This window comes from Beta vulgaris, chromosome 8 (assembly GCF_026745355.1).
Source record: "Beta vulgaris subsp. vulgaris cultivar EL10 chromosome 8, EL10.2, whole genome shotgun sequence".
In the NCBI taxonomy this organism is placed as follows: domain Eukaryota; kingdom Viridiplantae; phylum Streptophyta; class Magnoliopsida; order Caryophyllales; family Amaranthaceae; genus Beta; species Beta vulgaris.
In genome coordinates this window covers 23,175,725-23,194,113 of record NC_079209.1, presented here as the reverse complement: position 1 = coordinate 23,194,113, position 18,389 = coordinate 23,175,725, and positions in this window count along the sequence as shown.

Sequence of the window (18,389 nt, the reverse complement as noted above, 5' to 3'; positions counted from 1 at the left end):
CGGTTAACGAGATGAACGCGCCGAAGGACACCAAAAAGCGGATCCAGGCTTCTATTGAGGCCACCATCATTGAGCGTAACACCGCTCATAAAATCGTTGAGTATGTCCAGCTCTAGCTCACAGAGGCACTGAATAAGGCCAAGACCTCCAAGCATAGTCTGAAGAAGGCCAAGGCCAAGCTGGAAAAGGTGTGTGAAGACTTCCTAGAGGAGTGGAAGAGGTCTCATGAGGGATTAGCTTTCCTAGGCAAGATGGCCTCCAACTCCTATTGCCTTGCAGTCCGCGAGACGAAGGGGCGCCTCAAGGGAATGCTTGCCGGGTCCAATTCTTCTATGAACTGGCACGACTTCAAAGTTGAATTCGACCGTCGAGTAGCCGAGGAGCAAAAGAAGGACGCTGTCAAAGCCTCAATTGCTTCCAAGATCGCGGATGCTACCTCGTAGTCAGCTGTTGTTGCCGCAGAGGTCCACATTCTCCAAGCCTCTATTACTGCCGAGGGTGCCCCGCGCTCTTGCTCTCAACTTCAAGGTGGCCAATCCTGAGGGTCACAACTTTGTTGAGGCTTCAGATGAGGATGATGGTGAGGGCAACACTGACAGTTCTCCTGACAAAACTTTAGGTGTTTAGATTTTTCTGAATTCACTTAGGTTTATTCGATCTTGGGGAGTTATGTTCCCGGGGTCTTTAGGTTGTAGTTGACTTTCATCAATGGTACGAGTTTGTTTTGCAATTATCCCTAGTACAATGTTTATATTTGCAATTTCTAAAGTACAATTTTATATTGTTAGATGCAACTGCCATATTAATTTCATAATATGAGCTTTTCATTTATAATTCCAGAGGTCCCGCCAACTCTTATGGATTACAACTGATTGCCTCGAGTTGTGTCTAACAAAATAAACTATTGGCTCAATTGTGGCCAAGTTTACAAAACAGTGGCTCATGTGTGGCCAAGTTTACAAAAAATAATGGCTCATGTTTGGCCAATTAAAAAAGATTGACTCATGTGTGGCTAAGTTACATCCTAATTCATAAATGTATAGTTATTAAGATTATCGGCATTCTGAGGCTGGGCCAGTGAAGTTCCTTCTGGTGATTCGAGTCAGTAGGTTTCCGACTTGATTACCTGAGTAACCTTGTAAGATCCATCCCATTTTGGCCTTACCTTCCCCTTAAGGTATGCTAGCCTTATAGCTTCAACTTTCCTAACCACCCAGTCACTGACGTGAATTGGCCTCGCCTTGACCTTGAGGTTAAACTGTCTGCTCACTACTTATTGCAGATAGAATTGAGTAGGGAATTTTCCCTAGATTCGGGTAATAAGTCAAGATCGAATTTCTTCTCTTCTTCATTATTATCATACTCGTAAAAGGTCATACTCAGGGGGAGGGTATCCCGACTTCAATTGGAAGTACAGCTTCGCTACCATAGACTAGGTTGAAGGGTGAGTTGTCCGTTGCCTCTTTCAACGTATTCCTTGCTGAGAACTCCCGGGAGGTCATCAATCCATGATCCCTTGGCTCCTTCTAATGAGTTTTCAATCCCATTACGCACCACTTTGTTTGCGGCCTCTGCCTGGCCATCTGTCTAAGGCCGGGACTGATGAGAACCTTATTAAAATTCCAAATCTATAACAGTAATCTCGAGTCGGCCCACTTTGAACTGCCTTCCATTATCAGAAAATGAGGGTCCTTGGGAGTGAGGTTCATTCATATGAAGTTATGTACTTGTTTGTGTGTGATGAAGGCTAGTAGTTTTGCTTCGATCCATTTGGTGAAGTAATCAATGGCAACTAGAAGGAACCTTCTATGCCATGAGGCTGTGGGGAATAGTCCTATCAAATCTATCCTCCATTTGTCCAATGGTAGCACTTCTTGTATGGTTGTCAATGAACTGGTCAGAGGCCGAAATATGTCTCCATGGAGCTGGCAGTTGGGGCACTTCTTCACCTATTCAACAATATCGTGTTTGAGAGAAGGATAATAGTTCGACCTTTAGAGCCTTCTGACTACGATTTTGGCCCCCTGGTGGCTACTGGAGGCTCATTCATGAATTTCCCTAAGGATATAATTGCCTTCGAATGGAGTGACATACTTCAATAGGGGATGAGTGTAAGTTTTTTTGTACAAATGACCTTCATGACAAATGAACCACCCCACATTTTTCTTCAAATTCCAGCCTCCTTTTCTTCTGAGGGGAGTAATCTGTCTCTCAGGTAGCCAATTATTTCCTCTATCCATGTGTCTGTCCTGTTGATAGTGTGTACTTGCAACGAATTAATGCTTGGTTGGTCCAGGACTTCACAAATGATAGTTCGGGGAGTCAATCCTTCAACTAAACTGGCGATTCGGGCCAAAGCATCTGCTTGTTGGTTTTTCAGATCTCGGGAAGTGGTGCATGTTGAACAGGGACAATTTACCGATCAGCTCTCGGGCTTTACTAAGGTACTTCCTCATATTATCCTCCTTGGCTTCATATTCTCCCGAGATTTGTCCGATTATCAATTGTGAGTCAGATTTGGCCGTCAGAGCTTGGGCTCCCGAGGTTATAAAAAGAGAATTAGGGCCTCATACTTAACTTCATTGTTTGAAGCGAGAAAATCGAACTTAATAGCGTATTCCATCTTATCCCCGACTAGGGGTATGATCACCAGCCCTGCTCCGCTGCCAATTTTTGTTGTCGAACCATCAACTTGTAATTCCCAAGACTCTCTTTCTTGGATGTTAGAGGGTCGGGAGTTGCATTCACTAATGAAGCCGGGAAAGGCTTGGGTCTTGATTCCTCGCCACGGCTCATATTCTAGTCCAAAGTCTGCCAATTGGTCTACCCACTCGGTCATCCTCGTCGAATGATTTCAACTTTCAATTACTAGTCTAATTGGTTGTCCGGCTAGGACCTTAATGGGATGTGCTTGTAAATATAGCTTCAACTTCCCACTTGTCGTCACTAATGCGAAAACCATCTTCTCCATCTTGTTGTATCTTGCTTCGGCTCCTCTATATGCGTGGTTGACGAAGTAGACTAGATGTTTATCTCCCTCTCTTTCAGCACTAGTACTGCACTAAGGGTGTATTTGGAGACCGACAAATAGATGCAAAGTGTTTCTCCCGGCAACGGTGATATGAGCTTGGGTAATGTTGCTATGTATTGTTTCAGCTGCTGAAGGCCTGCTCTGCCTCGTCGTCCCACTCAAATTCTTTCATCTTGAGTGCTCTAAAAAATAGCAGTCTCTTGTCGGTTGAGTGAGGCAAGAAGCGACACAGTGCTGCTAAGCATCCTGTTAGCCTTTAAACTTCTCTTACTTCTCTTGGCGAAGACATGTTCAACACTACATTGATTTTTTCAGGATTGGCCTCGATTCCTCTTTCATCTACCAGAAACCTGAGGCACTTTCCTCCTGTCACTTCGAAGACACATTTTTTTGGGTTTAATTTCATACCATGAGTCCATGACGTCACAGAGTGATAAGCGTCTTCGCCAAGTCCTCAATGTGGTATGTTGTCTTCTTACTCTTGACGATCATGTCGTCCACATAAACCTCGATGTTTCTCCTGAGTTTCTCTTCAAAGACCTTGTTGAGCGTTCGTTGATAGGTATCCCCTGCGTTTTTTAGCCAGAAGGGCATCATATTGTAGCAGTACATGCCTTGGGTTATGACGAATGTCGTGTGTACTCGGTCTTTTTCGCCATCGGGATCTGATGGTATCCCGCATTGTCATCCATGAAGCTGAGCAACTCTTAGCCAGCTGTTGACTCTACCATCCTATATTTTTTTTTTTTGGGGGGGGGATGATTGTCCTTGGGCATGACTGTTTAGGTCAGTGAAGTAAACGCACATGCGCCAAGCCCCACTGGCCTTCTTTACGAGGCCAAGATTAGCCAACAATTATGTGTATTGACATTCTTTGATAATGCCTGCCTCTAGCAACTTCTTAACCTCTATAGTAGCTTCTGTATTCCTCTCGGGCCTTTGATGCCTAAGTTTTTGCTTGATGGGGCAGATGTCCTGCTTGATATTAAGCTCGTGCGATGCGAAGCGGGCATCCAACCATTGCATGTCGGAGGCGGAGTAAGCAAATACTTCTTTGTATTCCTGCGAGGTGTTGACAAGATTTTCCTTGATCTCGGGGCTGACTCGTGGAAATCCTCAATCCATGCCTGACATATTCATCTATCATTATCTCCTTATCCTCGTTGAACGGTTGAGGTTATTCATATAACTTAAGATTCTCCGACAGGTAAACCCCGAGACTAGTGGGAGTGCCCACGAGATATTCCATCTTCCTCTTTCTCGGTTGTTCTTCCACATAAGTATTGGTTTTGAAACTGTTTTTATAACACTCTCGAGCCGTCTGCTGGTCCCTATAGATCATCTCGATTTGACCATCATCGTTTCATACTGCAGAATAGGTGGTACACCAAGATGACTGCTTTTATATTGTTCATGGTGGGTCTGCCCATGATGGCGTTGTAAGGCAGAGGCGTATCCACCACTAGGAAATCGGCTGGTAGGCTTTTGCTCTTTCCTCTCTTCCCGAGTCTTACTGCTAATTTTACAAACCTGATTGGGTATACAGATCCTCCCCCGAAGCCTATCCGCAGTTGACCCAAGTTAATACCAATCAACAACTGATGTGTGACAACTAATCAATCAATAATCATGAACGTCATCCACATAAAAGTAAATTATCAATTGGGCAACAAAGGATCAAAAGGTGATGGAGCTCACATCAACTAAGTCAACAATCAACATCAAAGGAAATTGCACAATCCCAAGCATAACCAACCCAATAAACTTTATTCATGAAAATAGGATGCAAACAATGAGGGCTACTCCCAATCCTAGTTAATGAACTACTCACTATCCATTATGCTACTAGACATCCTAAACATGGAAAACTAGCAATAAATCACCAATCTAAAAATAGCAAAAACCAAAAATCAATGATTTAAAGTAAAAACAAAGAGAAATCTAGTGAACAAACAAGAAGAAACAAGGAGAAAATGAAAACTTCAATCTAGATTAACTATTAAGCATGAAGATTAAACAATGAAACATGAAATTAACAAAGTATAAATACATAAAAACAATGAGAAAGAAAGAAAGGATTGAGAAGATTACTAAGGAAATAACAAACTTCAAAGGGATGTCACTTTTTCATTGATTTTCAATCTCCATATTACACCTTTTGAGCCAAGTTTTAGCTCTCCAACTATAGTAAAAAGGATTAGGGTTCTAAAAATCTAGATCCTTTTCGAAAATAGGGTAGCAGAGTATTTATATCTCTTCTAATTACAGAAGTCGTAAAACAAAAGAAATCTCGAAAAAGGCCCAACGGCCAGTGGCCCGGGCGGGCTTGACAGGGCCCGTGCGGGCTTTAGGAAGGAGCCTGAGCGGGCCAGTTACAAAGCCTGATGAGTGCAGGGTAGGTAGGCATGGGGTTGTACACCAGACGTCCGCCAATTTTCACCGTAAAGGCAGAATGTCTTGCAACTCATGAGCCTAGTCGGGCGGCTTGGCCCGGACGGGTTATCTAAAGCTTGGGCAGGCTGCTTTGCTTGGGCGGTCCTTGGGCTTCCCGGGCAAGCTTCTTCCTCCTTGCTTCCCTTTTTTTTGCTCCCTTCTAAGCTTGTAGGAGCTTGAGTTCCTACACATCAAAGATCAAATAGAAGAGTATCGGAGGAGGATGCAAATACATGTACACGTGCTAAGAGAGAGTTAGATAGAAAAAAGGTGAAATTAAGGAAAAAGGAAACTAAAATGCAAAATAAAACAAGTAAAATAGCCTAAAAACTACCCTAAGAGTAATTCATCAGTCGGCCATGGTTATGGGAGGTGGATCGGGTTAGTATTATTTCTGTGGGATGGATGGCTCTTCATTACGATCAGTAGTCCCCTCGTCGTCTATCTAGAGAGATTCGACCAACAATTGTGTTGCTGGGAGCGAATCGGTGTCGGTTGGCGTAGTAGTGAAGCTCGGGTTGTTTTCCTTCGGGATGTCATGTTACTCTCGGTACGTGACTTCGAGATATAGTATTCCCCACAGGCAGCACCCGACTGTTTCAGCCTAGAAACTAGTCAAAGAAGTGATATGTGGTTAGAGAGACTAAAATCCCGAGTCTTGTCACTTCAGGTCCTGCAAAACAAGGAAAACTGGCACGGGGGTGTTCGCGGGAAAGCCCCTCCAACACTCAAGTCAATTGAGGTAGAGAGACAAAGTGAGTGATTGTAGAGAGAGATGCTCTGATTTTGTTAGGGGAGAACTGAATACGTGTTCACTGACTGAGTCTGCTACTTTTTTGATCTTTGCAAGTTTCTAGACAGAAAACCCTATTGGGCGAACACCCATGCTTTTAGGAAATATGTATACCTTTTATGGTAAAGTTTTTCTTCACCTAAAGAGTTGGCGGGCCTTCTGGGACATATTGTGCTGACCTTTTAGGTGGGATTTGTAAAATATTATTTGACCAGTTCATGGGTCCAAACACTTTTCTTTTGCATAGTCTAAATATAAATAACAGATACAATGTATTAGAAAATGAAAATATAGTCATATCACATCGTTCTGTCCACTTGTGTGCTAGTTGAACATTAGCTCTAGGAACAAATTGCAGATACAAGATTTTCAGATCAGGGGTATTGTGAATAATAAACTAAATTGAGGGAAATCTGGTTGTTTCACTTTTGATTTTTTATATCTAGGTGTTATTTTCTATTTCTAATACACAAATAAATTAGTTACTAGCTACTACCTACTTCATATATGAAATGATGAATAGTTCATTTTCTTTGGGTAATTATTCGGGTTGCCCTATTACTGATTCGAGGGTCACTAAGAATACGTTTGAAAAAGTGGTTATGTCTTCTAAGGCTCAGTTGACTAAATGGAAGGCTAATTCTATTTCACGAGGTGGTAGAATAATTTTAATTAAGCCCAATTTATCTACGAAAGCTAACTTCCATATGCATGTTTCTTGTCTCCTCCTTTGGTGCATTTGAATTTGGATGAAAACTTCAGAAACTTATTTTTGGAATAATTAAAAATTCTTGTTCAGCGTCGAGCTATTTGATTGGTTGGGATAGGATTTGTGTCCCTAAGAAGTATGGTGGCTTAGGTTTTTGTAAAGCCAACGTCAATAATGTAGCTCTCTAAATAAAAGCTTTATGGAAAATTATTAAAAATCCTAGTAATTTGTGGGCTAATCTTATTTTTAAAAAATATTTGAAATTTGTACTATTTTTTATTACAACTCTTCTAGTAATGCTCTTGGTAATGGAACATTAGTGGAAAAATAAGGAAGGGATGCACTAAAAAAGGCCCTTAGGACTGCGCTTTTTGACAGCAGCGCTTCCAATAGCAGACCTTCACTTTTTAAGTAGGGCTGCGCTTTTCAAACGCAGCCCTTCACAACGAAGGGCTGTGCTTTTACCTAAAAAGCGCAGCCCTTCAAGCTTAGAAGGGCTACACTTTTTAGGTAAAAGCACAGCCCTTCCTACCCAAAAAAATAATAATTTTTTTTTTGGCATTTTTTAAATATCAAACAGCATGATTATATGTATAAACAACATGTTGATAACCCTCAAACCACTCTCATTCAAATAGATGAAACAAGACTAACATATTCCACAATAAACCAAAAACGAAATTACATAAATTCATCAAAAAAAAAATGAAAAAAATGAACAAAAATGAAAAAACGAAAAAACAAAAGAGAAAAATTATAGATCTGAAATTACATGAATTCATCAAAACAAAAATCAAGAAATTCTAGATCTGAAAAACGAAAAATCTATAACTTATGGTTGTCGTTGCCGGAGTTCAACCTGCGTTCAGAGAGAAAATGACGAAAAATCCCTTAGCCTTGTGTTCAGATCTAATGAAAAAGACCAACTAACGAAAAAGCCCTTAGCCCTATGTTCAGGCAGAAAAAATGAATGGAGAATCAGAAATTGGGGTTTCGCCATTTACAGTATCACAATGGCAGGAATTAGAGCATCAAGCTTTGATTTATGATCCAATTACATATTTCAATTAGTTATCAAATTATTCACTCATGCGATTTCCAACAATTGACAAACATTAGGTACAATTCAGAGAAAACAGAAGATAAGATCTAATAGGAACACACAAAAATGGAAAAAGTTAATGTAAATTAGAGATGGTTTAATAAAGGTCTTAGGTGTATTGTCAACTCGGGTGATTTCTATTTGGTTTTGGGAAGATAATTGGATTTTCCTTATCCTATTTCTTCTGTCTATTCCCCGGTTATTAGGATGGACAATATGAAAGTTAGTCGGGTTAATACTGATGTTAGGCACTAGGATATGGATTTATAGGAGGAGTTTGTTCCTTTGAATATTAGTAATGCCATTCTTGGATTTTTCTTCCAGGTACTTTGGAAGATGATGTTCTTGTCTGGGATCTTGCTCTTAATGGTGAGTATTCGGTTAAGTCTGGTGCTTTATTGGTCCAGGGTTTAGCTATTGATCCCCCGACTTCGGTTACGTTTAGTTGGCTTTGGAAGCTTGTTGTTCCTCCAAAAATTTAAAATTGCTTGTGGAAGGTTTATCAACATAAGTTGCCAACTAAGGCTAGGCTCCAAAAAAGTCATGTTTTTCTTACTCAGGAATCTTGTTCTTTCGTTGTCCTTTTGTTGCAAGATAGTTTCTAGGCTCTACACGATTTGTTTGGCTGGTGTTTGTTGCCTGCTGGCCCCTTTTCTGATGATGTTGTGGAGAATCTTAATTTTCTTAGATCAGTGTGCTGCTCGGCTACTTTAGTCAAATTTACTATTATTTGCAGGTTTTTTTAGTTTCAGCTTAATAAAGTTATTTTCCAGGAGGATGCTTCCTCGATGGTTGGGTTAGCATTTTCTATTTCCAATTTTTCCAAAGATTAGGAAGCTTGTCGTGTAATTGAAGAGGTCTGTGATGTTTTTACGTCGAGTCGACAGATTCTAACTCGGACATATAGTGTGTTGGTTTCGTGGTCTCCTCCGGTTGAGGGGTGGTTTTAGCTTAATTTTGATGGGTTGAAGTAGGAAAATAGTCAATCATCTTTTGGGCTTACTATTCGGATCATTTAGGGGAGCTTTGTCTAGCGGGGGCAATGATTATTTCTTCAGGCTGCTCTATTCTTAAGGTAAAGGCTTGGAGGATCCGAGAAGGTATCCGAACTGCTCATTTCCTCCGGATTGATTCTCTTGTTGTTGAAGGAGATAATTTATTGGTTACTAATTGTATTAGGCAGTGTTGGAAGGTTTCTTGAGATATTTAGTCTTTTGTTGTGGACTCTCTTACGAATTTGAAGATGTTTAAAGAGTTTTCCCTCAATCATTGTTTTTGAGAAGTTAATCAAGCGACAAATTTTATTGCTCATAGGGGTCACTCGAATTCTTCTTTGGTGTATTGGTTCTCTTCTAATGATGTTTTTTCTACCATCATCCTAAAGGATGTTGTAGGTTGGTACTATATTAGGAGTCATGCCTAATTTGTTTCTTCTTTCGAAAAAAAATACAATAACCAATAATCAATTCATCATACAAATCAATTAATTCAAACTAATTACTATGTACTAAATACTCCATATGAACTCGATTTGGCTTGAAACCTTAATTCGCACGAGTTGAGAATGACCCAATTTGACTTGATAAACTCATGAGCAACTCGATAATTTTTCAAAAAGAAAAATATTACGTTTATTAAAATGTTACAAATTTTAAAAATAAAATAACATTGAGTTTGTATTGTTTTTCTTGTATATTAGATAAATTGGGGGGAAAAAGATAAGCCCAAGAAGATCTCCAATAAGACATGAACTTCATTATCCATCAAGGTCCAGGTCACTTAGTAATATTAGTAAAGAAGAGAGAAAGAAATCATAATATTCAGATTTAGAGATAAAGGGTTAAGGGGAGAAAAATAATGTAAAAACATAAAGAAATCCTAGTTTTCAAGTGAAACATGAGCCATAAGGCCCACAACTACAAGTAGTAGGCATTTCTCTCTCTAGTAATCTTGGTGTTGTGCATTGTGAAAGTAGTAACTGACTTGACATTAATTGCGTGAAGCCGGACGCATCAACATGGGCTCCAAACTAGAGCATCAATATTCAGTAGCATTTAGGAGACAAAGTTGGAGTAACCATTAGTAGATTTGGTGACTTTTTTTTTTATATAGATAATTTCACAAATTTTTTTACAGTACCCTCACCGCCAATCTAGATTCGCCAGTTCTAGGAACCTTATGAATAATTGGCGAGTCACTTGATGATTTAATTTGAATCTTACATTGCAGATTAGTAGATTCATGAGAATTACATTGAAGTAAGAAAAAAAAATTTGTAAAAAAAAAGGAGTTAAGGGTATTTGAGGGTACTCAACTTTCAAAAAAGTTTCAATTAGGGTACTGAACTTTCAAAAGTTTCAATTAGGGTACTTAAAATGGATGTCTCTTAACTTAAAGTAATGAACTTTGGTTTGTACCGTTATCAGGCCCAAAAATAAAAGAAAAATGTGACATGACATTAATTAAAAAGAAAAAAGTGACACGACATTAATTATAAAAATTCCAAACTCTTTTCTCTGTCCTTTGATTCCTCACCCTCTTTTCTCTCTCCTCCTCTATTATTCCTCACCACAGTAGGTCTCCAAAGTTGAACCATTGCAGTTCATTGAAGCAAACAAACCCACAAAATTATCAAAGTTAATCCTCTAATCATCTATTGCTTGAATCTTCTAGATCGATTTGCCATTGTTAATCTTAATCTATCAACTTTTTGTGCATCACCTAGTAAATTTTGCAACTTAATATCCATCTTCCATTCTTTTTCACCTCCACCATTAACACCTTTTCTTTCTCTAATTACTTCAGCATCTTCAACTTTACACATTATGCAAAATATTTGGGTTTTTTGCTTTTTTTCAACAATACCCATTATTTATTTTCTGCCAAAGATAATGTAAAGTTTCAAGCTTTCAATTTCCCGCTCAACCCTTATGATAATTTGTTGAGATATTTCTGTATATTGTTGTATATATCTTTCCTAAATATATTAGGGTTTCCTAATTCCACGTTGGACTTGGGCTTAGGTTGTATTATATATACATATCTTGTTGATTAATGAAATACAACACATTATTATTCTCTCTCAATATTTCTTCATGGTATCAAGAGCCTAACCTATTTTATTTCCATGGCTGGCGAAGATGACGCAAAGTCAGTCTGCCCACCTGTCACGGTGGCTGGCCCACCTGTCACGGTGGCTGGCCCACATGTCATGGTGGCTACCGGAGTTTCTTCACCTTTTTTTCTCGGAGCAGGCGACAAACCAGGGGACTACATCACCCCTACACGCCTCAAATTGGATAATTATTCTGATTGGGCCACTGATATTCAACTTGCGTTGGAGGCCCGCCGGAAATTTGGATTCCTTGATGGATCCATTACAGGCCCCGAGCCGCCGTATCAACACGCAGATTGGGTACAAGTGAACGCTATGCTCGTGTCTTGGGTCACCAATACTATTGACCCCGAGGTGCGCATCACTCTTTCCAAGTTTCGTGAAGTCTCTCGTCTATGGGATCACCTACGGACCCGTTTCACCACTGTCAATGGCCCCCGTATCGACCAATTGCGTTCGTCTCTTGCCAAGTGAGAACAAACCTCTTCCATGCCCATATCAACTTATTATGGGAAGCTTCATATCTTGTGGGAGGAGTTGGCTCGTCATGACCCCATTGTAACGTGTTGCTGTTCTTCTTGTAACGCCGGTGAGAAATATGCCCAGAAACGTGAGGAACAAAAACTCCATGACTTTCTTATGGGCCTTCATCCTGATTATGCTCCTTCACGCACTGCCATATTATCTATGGACCCTCTTCCGTCACTCGATCGCGCGTACCAATTGCTCATCCAAGATGAGCGTGTGAAGCTTGCCACCAAACCTGCCGAGACATCCCCCATGCTGCTCTCGGATTCTCGGTTCAGGTTGGGCGCGGTCGAGGTAAGTCCGATATTCCTACTTGTACGCATTGTCATAAAGTGGGTCATGATGTTTCTCGATGTTGGGTGTTGCTTGCGTGTTCTCATTGCAAGAAGCATGGGCACGACGTGAGTACGTGCTATGAGTTGGTTGGTTTTCCAGAGGGATGGCAGCCTTCGTCGAAGAATGGTGGAGGTCGTGGTTAGAAGGCAGGGGCTGGCCGAGGTCGAGGTCCTGCCAAAGCCAATGTTGCTGTAGCAGCAGCATCCTCGGCTTCTGTTGCTAGTGAGCCTTCCCAATTATTTTCAGCTGAGCAATGGAAGGCTTTGGGGGGATTAATTGGTAATGCTAAAATTTCTGATGATCGTTTAATGGGTACGTCACTTTCTACCTCCTAGATTATTGACACAGGTGCCACCCATCATATCACGGGTGACAAAACTTGGTTGTTTGATGTTGTTGTTATTCCCCCTTTCCCGTTGGCTTGCCCAATGGTACGATTGTTATGGCCACCCAACAGGGATCCGTTCGTCTGTCTCCCACTATTCCTCTTACCGATGTATTATATGTGCTTGATTTCAGTTGCAGTTTACTTTTGGTTTCACAGTTATCCTTTGCTCTGCAATGTGTTGTTCAATTTAACTCAGATGAGTGTACTATTCAGGACCAAACGAGGGAGCTGATTGGAACGGGTCGTAGGCGGGATGGACTATACTACTTCTGCATCGAAGATTTCCCTCATGTAGCAGTTACTGGTGCAGTGTCTGATTTGGAGTTGTGGCATAGACGTTTGGGTCATCCGTCGGAAAAAGTAGTAAAGTTGCTTCCTCATTTATGTGGTCACAAGGGTAGCCTAGATAATAATTGTGAAGTTTGTTTTCGTGCCAAACATACACGTGATAAATTTCCTTCCAGTGATAGTAGAGCTGATAGAATTTTTGAGAAAATACATTGTGATTTGTGGGGTCCCTATAGACACGTCTCCTCCTGTGGAGCTCGTTATTTTTTAACCATTGTGGATGATTTTTCCCGTGCTGTTTGGATTTATTTATTGGTTGATAAAACTGAGGTGTTTCGCATGTTTATGAATTTTATTGCCATGGTTGAGCGTCAATTTTTCCAAACCATGAAAGTTGTGCAAAGTGACAACGGAACTGAGTTTAATTGTCTTCATGATTATTTCTATGCTTCTGGCATCTTATTTCAAACCTCTTGTTTTTCTACTCTCATAACAAAATGGGCGAGTTGAGCGAAAACATCAGCATATATTGTATGTTGCACGAGCCTTACGTTTTCAAGCAAACCTACCTATATATTTTTGGGGGGAGAGTGTTTTAGCTGCAGCTCATCTCATTAATCGAACTCCTTCTGTTCTCTTAAGCAACAAAACTCCATTCGATATTCTTCATGATAAATTGCCTGCCTATGATGTCATTAAAACTTTTGGTTGTCTATGCTTTGCACATAATCACAAAACACGGGGGGATAAGTTTGCTAGTAGAAGTCGAAAATGTATCTTTGTGGGATTTCCTTTTGGGCAAAAAGGATGGCGATTGTTTGATTTGGATGTAAAGGAATTTTTTGTTTCACGGGATGTTCGTTTCTTTGAGGACACCTTTCCTTTTCTTACCCCTGACACAGCCAACATTGAACCCCATACACTTTTTCCCCCTACTGACACTGCTATTGACCCCGATTTTGCTGAACTATCCTTCACAAATGAGCCCACCTCTCTTAGTCCTGTTTCTCCCCTCGTTCCTGGTCCCATTCCTCTCACGGACCCCTCTCCTGCCTCACCTGCTCCGTCTCTTGACACCTCCGGCTCCCCACCCGAGTCCCCCGTTCTCTTATCTCCTAGCACCACAGATGAACCAAATCTGCTCACCCCTTCTCCTCCTAGCTCGACAGATTTTCCCGTATCCCCTGAACCTTCTCCTGAGTCGTCTTCCGTGACTCCTTCACCATGTGACTCCTCGTCCGATGATTTAGGGCATGGTAAGAGGGTTAAGGTACCCTCGGTTTTGCTTCGTGACTTTGTTGCTCCGACCATCACATTGAAAACTCCATCTTTGCCTGCGCCGTCTCCGTCATCTACCTCAGGTACTCCATATCCTATTGCTCACTTTGTTAATTGTGCAAATTATTCTGTGAAATATCGAAAGTTTCTTGCTTCTGTTGTCTCTCACACTGATCCCAGGTCTTTTAAGGAGGCTATGCGTGACGAAGGATGGAAAGCTTCTATGCAGGATGAGATTAGTGCTCTCGAGGCCAATGGTACCTGGACATTGCAAGAGCTTCCGCCTGGCAAACGGGCTCTCAGCAGTCAGTGGGTTTATAGGATAAAGTATTTGTCCAATGGAGAGGTTGAACGTCTCAAATCTCGCCTTGTTGTGTTAGGTAATCATCAGGAGGCTGGCATTGACTATAATGAGACATTTGCTCCTGTTGCAAAGATGACTACAGTTCGTACTTTTCTGGCCATTGCTTCTGCTAAGAACTGGGAACTTCATCCAATGGACGTTCATAATGCGTTCCTTCATGGTGATCTCGATGAAGAAGTTTATATGAAACTGCCTCCCGGTTTCGAATGCTCTAATCCAAAGCTTGTCTGTCGTCTTCAAAAATCGTTGTATGGGTTGAAACAGGCTCCTAGGTGTTGGTTTGCTAAACTTGTGGTGGCTTGGTTATGGTTTTCATCAGTCTTATGCTGACTATTCTTTATTCACTTTCGCTCAGGGCTCCACTCATTTTAATGTTCTCATATATGTTGATGATTTGATTATTTCTGGGAATGATTCCGCTGCTTTATCTGCTTTCAAGGATTATCTGAGCGATTGTTTCAAGATGAAAGATCTGGGTCCTTTACGGTACTTTCTTGGTATTGAGGTTGCTCGTAGGTCGCATGGGTTGTTTTTATGTCAGTGCAAATATACTCTAGACATTATTTCTGAGTCTGGGTTGTTGGGAGCTAAACCTTGCAGTTTTCCGATTGAGCATAATCATCGTCTTGGCCATGCATCAGGTCCTCTCTTCGAGGATGTTGCTGCTTATCGACGCCTGGTTGGTCGTCTAATCTACTTGGCCGTGGCTCGCCCTGATTTGGCATACTCAGTTCATATCTTGTCTCAGTTTCTTCATGAGCCTCATGTGGAACATTGGGAGGCTGCATTGCGCGTTGTTCGTTATCTGAAGGGTACACCAGGCCAGGGTATTCTTCTTCGGGCTGATTGTGATCTCTCTCTTCAGGGATGGTGTGATTCTGACTGCGATGCATGTCCCATCACTCGTCGTTCTTTGTCTGGTTGGCTGGTTTTCCTCGGCAACTCTCCCATCTCCTGGAAGACTAAGAAGCAACACACTGTTTCGAGGTCCTCTGCGGAGGCCGAGTATCGATCCATGGCGGCTATCACATGTGAGCTGAAGTGGTTAAAAGGCTTGTTGTTGAGTTTGGGTGTTCATCATCCAAAATCTATTCCTCTTTTTTGTGACAGTCAGTCAGCTCTTCATCTTGCGAAGAATCCTGTTTTTCACGAGCGCACCAAGCACATTGAAGTTGACTGTCATTTTGTGCGCGACGCGGTTACTGATGGTCTGATTTCTCCATCTTATGTCTCTACTTCCACTCAGTTGGCCGACATTTTCACTAAAACTTTTGGGAAACTCCAATTTGATAATTTGTTATCCAAGTTGGGCATTTATAATCCTTCCAATGCTCCAACTTGAGGGGGGGTGTTGAGATATTTCTGTATATTGTTGTATAAATCTTTCCTAAATATATTAGGGTTTCCTAATTCCATGTTGGACTTGGGCTTAGGTTGTATTATATATACATATCTTGTTGATTAATGAAATACAACACATTATTATTCTCTCTCAATATTTCTTCATAATTTGAAGCAAATTTTCTAAAACATAAAGAGTATAAATTGTTTTAGAATAATAAAAAAATATCTCAGTAAGCAATTATGAGGAAATACCCAGAAAATTGAAGCAAATAAAACAATGGAAGATAAATGAATGAATAAATATAAAATTTTAAGAAGAGTAAGTTAATCTGTGATGGTTTCAGAACAAATAATTAATGAAGCTTTGCCTTGAAATTCTAAAAATAAAATACTAGTATAAATCTACCTCGATAATGGTAAATCTGAGTAGAAAAAAGTTCTCAAATAGTCAAAGAAAATACTTATAATTCCACACAAATCAAACTTTTTTTCTAAAAGAATGGAAGAATAATAGCAAAAAAAATTTAAGCAACCCTTAGGAATAGGGCTGACATTTAGAGCAACACTTTTCTAATAATCATATGAGAAACTTTAGAAAAGATAAAGTAGCAAAAAGTAAAAACAGGGTGAGGAATCAGAGGAGAGAGAAAAGAGGGTGAGGAATTAGAGGAGAGAGAAAAGAGTGTGGAATGTTTATAATTAGTACCATGTCACCTTTTTCTTTTTAATTAATGCCATGTCACGTTTTTTTATTATTTTTGAAGCTGATAACGTTACATACCAATTCAGTACCTTAAGTTAACAGATATCCAGACATCCATTTTGAGTACTCTAACTGAAACTTTTGAAAGTTTAGTACCCTAATTGAAACTTTTCTGCAAATTCAGTACCTTCAAGTACCTTCAACTCTAAAAAAAAATAACTTACAAGGGCGAAGCAGTGAAGGGACAAGGGGGGGCCGTGCCCCCAGTATTTAAATTTGGTAATAGAAAAACTACTTTTTTTTTTTAATAATTGCTATTAAATATGTGTTATGGGTCTCCTTGAGTATCTATTATTGTTATTTTATATAAATAAGTATTACTCTACCGTACCCTTTAAGTTGACTATACAAAGAGATTGCAAATCTCTTAGTTAGAATATATTGTATTGTTTAAGAATATGGTCCCGTGTTACTATCAACACTTAGCTTTGCCCCTAAAAGTAAATGAGGATATTTTGAAAGTGTGCCCTTGTAATGCCTACTAGACAAGCGGATGCCTTCAAATGAAGTATAGAGGCCGCTAACCCATATGAGCCATCTCCAAGAAGATCCAATGCTTGTGTGTTGTTGCTCATTCCTATTGTATTTGTTAGATAAATAACAATTACAAACAAGAACGAAAACTACAGAAACTAGATTAGGACGAGTTATTCTTTGTCCTTGGGATAATATTATCCACACAATTATGTTGATGGAATTAACTACTAATTTACCTTCAGGATTTCCTAATCTAAGAATGGATACAAAAAACATGGTTGTAAGTTTTATAGAGAAGAAATTTCTGTGAAGGAATGACAAAGGTCACATCGTAATTTTTCGTTATGCCGTGAGGGCGCTAGATCGTAATCTAACCAGCCTAACAATATTCGTATAATGAATAGTGGTAAATATTCATTCACACAAAGCATATAAATCAAACGCAGCAATCTTATATCATAGAATGTGTATACAAATCGTCTAACCCCTTGGACAGCCCCCAAGGGTGTATATTTATAGGCCATGATGACAGAGACAAGCCCCTCTGTCTGAGCAACTGCACTCGTAACCGCCAGTCACGTGGCAGCAACATGCAGTAACAAAGCCCCCAAGTAGCGTGCCTTAAATACGTGTCTCTTCGCCCAAACAGCGATAACCGCAAAGAATAACCGCCGCGTCGCTTCGCACTTGATGCATGGCCCTTGACACGGGAGCGTGGCATGCACGCGCCCTTTGTTTCCTACGCATTCCACCATTTACTTAACACTGAGCATGTGCAACCCACGCACACGTGCATAGCACATGATCAAGCTTCCAACAGCCCCTATGCCAAGTGCCCAGCACTCCAAGGCAAGGCTTCATTCTCCCAGCACACATGAGCCACGCCTTAGACCTTTAAACTCAGTGGTGACGCATTCCTTGACCCAAGCAATACATTGAGGTGGGCATCCTAGGGTGGCTAAGCACTTCCAAAGGAAGTCCTATTTAATTGACTCATAAGCTTTTTCCATATTAAGCTTAAGAGCACACCATCCTGTCTTTGATGAAGATTTTTGAAAGATATTCATAATCTCTTGGACAATGAAAATGTTATCATGACTAGAACGTTCTGGAGTGAAAGCATTTTGAAGAGGGCTTCTATTTTGATTTAAAATAGGGCAGAGTCTTTGGACAAGAAGCTTAGATGTAGATTTGTCTACTGTATTGATTAGGCTTATTGGACGGAAATGATTTGGGTTGTCTGGGTTCTAAATTTTAGGAAGGAGTGCTAGAATGGTGTGATTTAGAAAAGGCATGAGCTTTTCATGATGAAAAAATCCCTTGATTGCTAAACGGATGTCTGTTTCTATGGTGGACCAATAGGCTTGGAATAAATGAGCTCTATAGCAATCGATGCCTGGGGCTTTATGTAGGTTCATGTCAAAGAAGACAACTCTGATC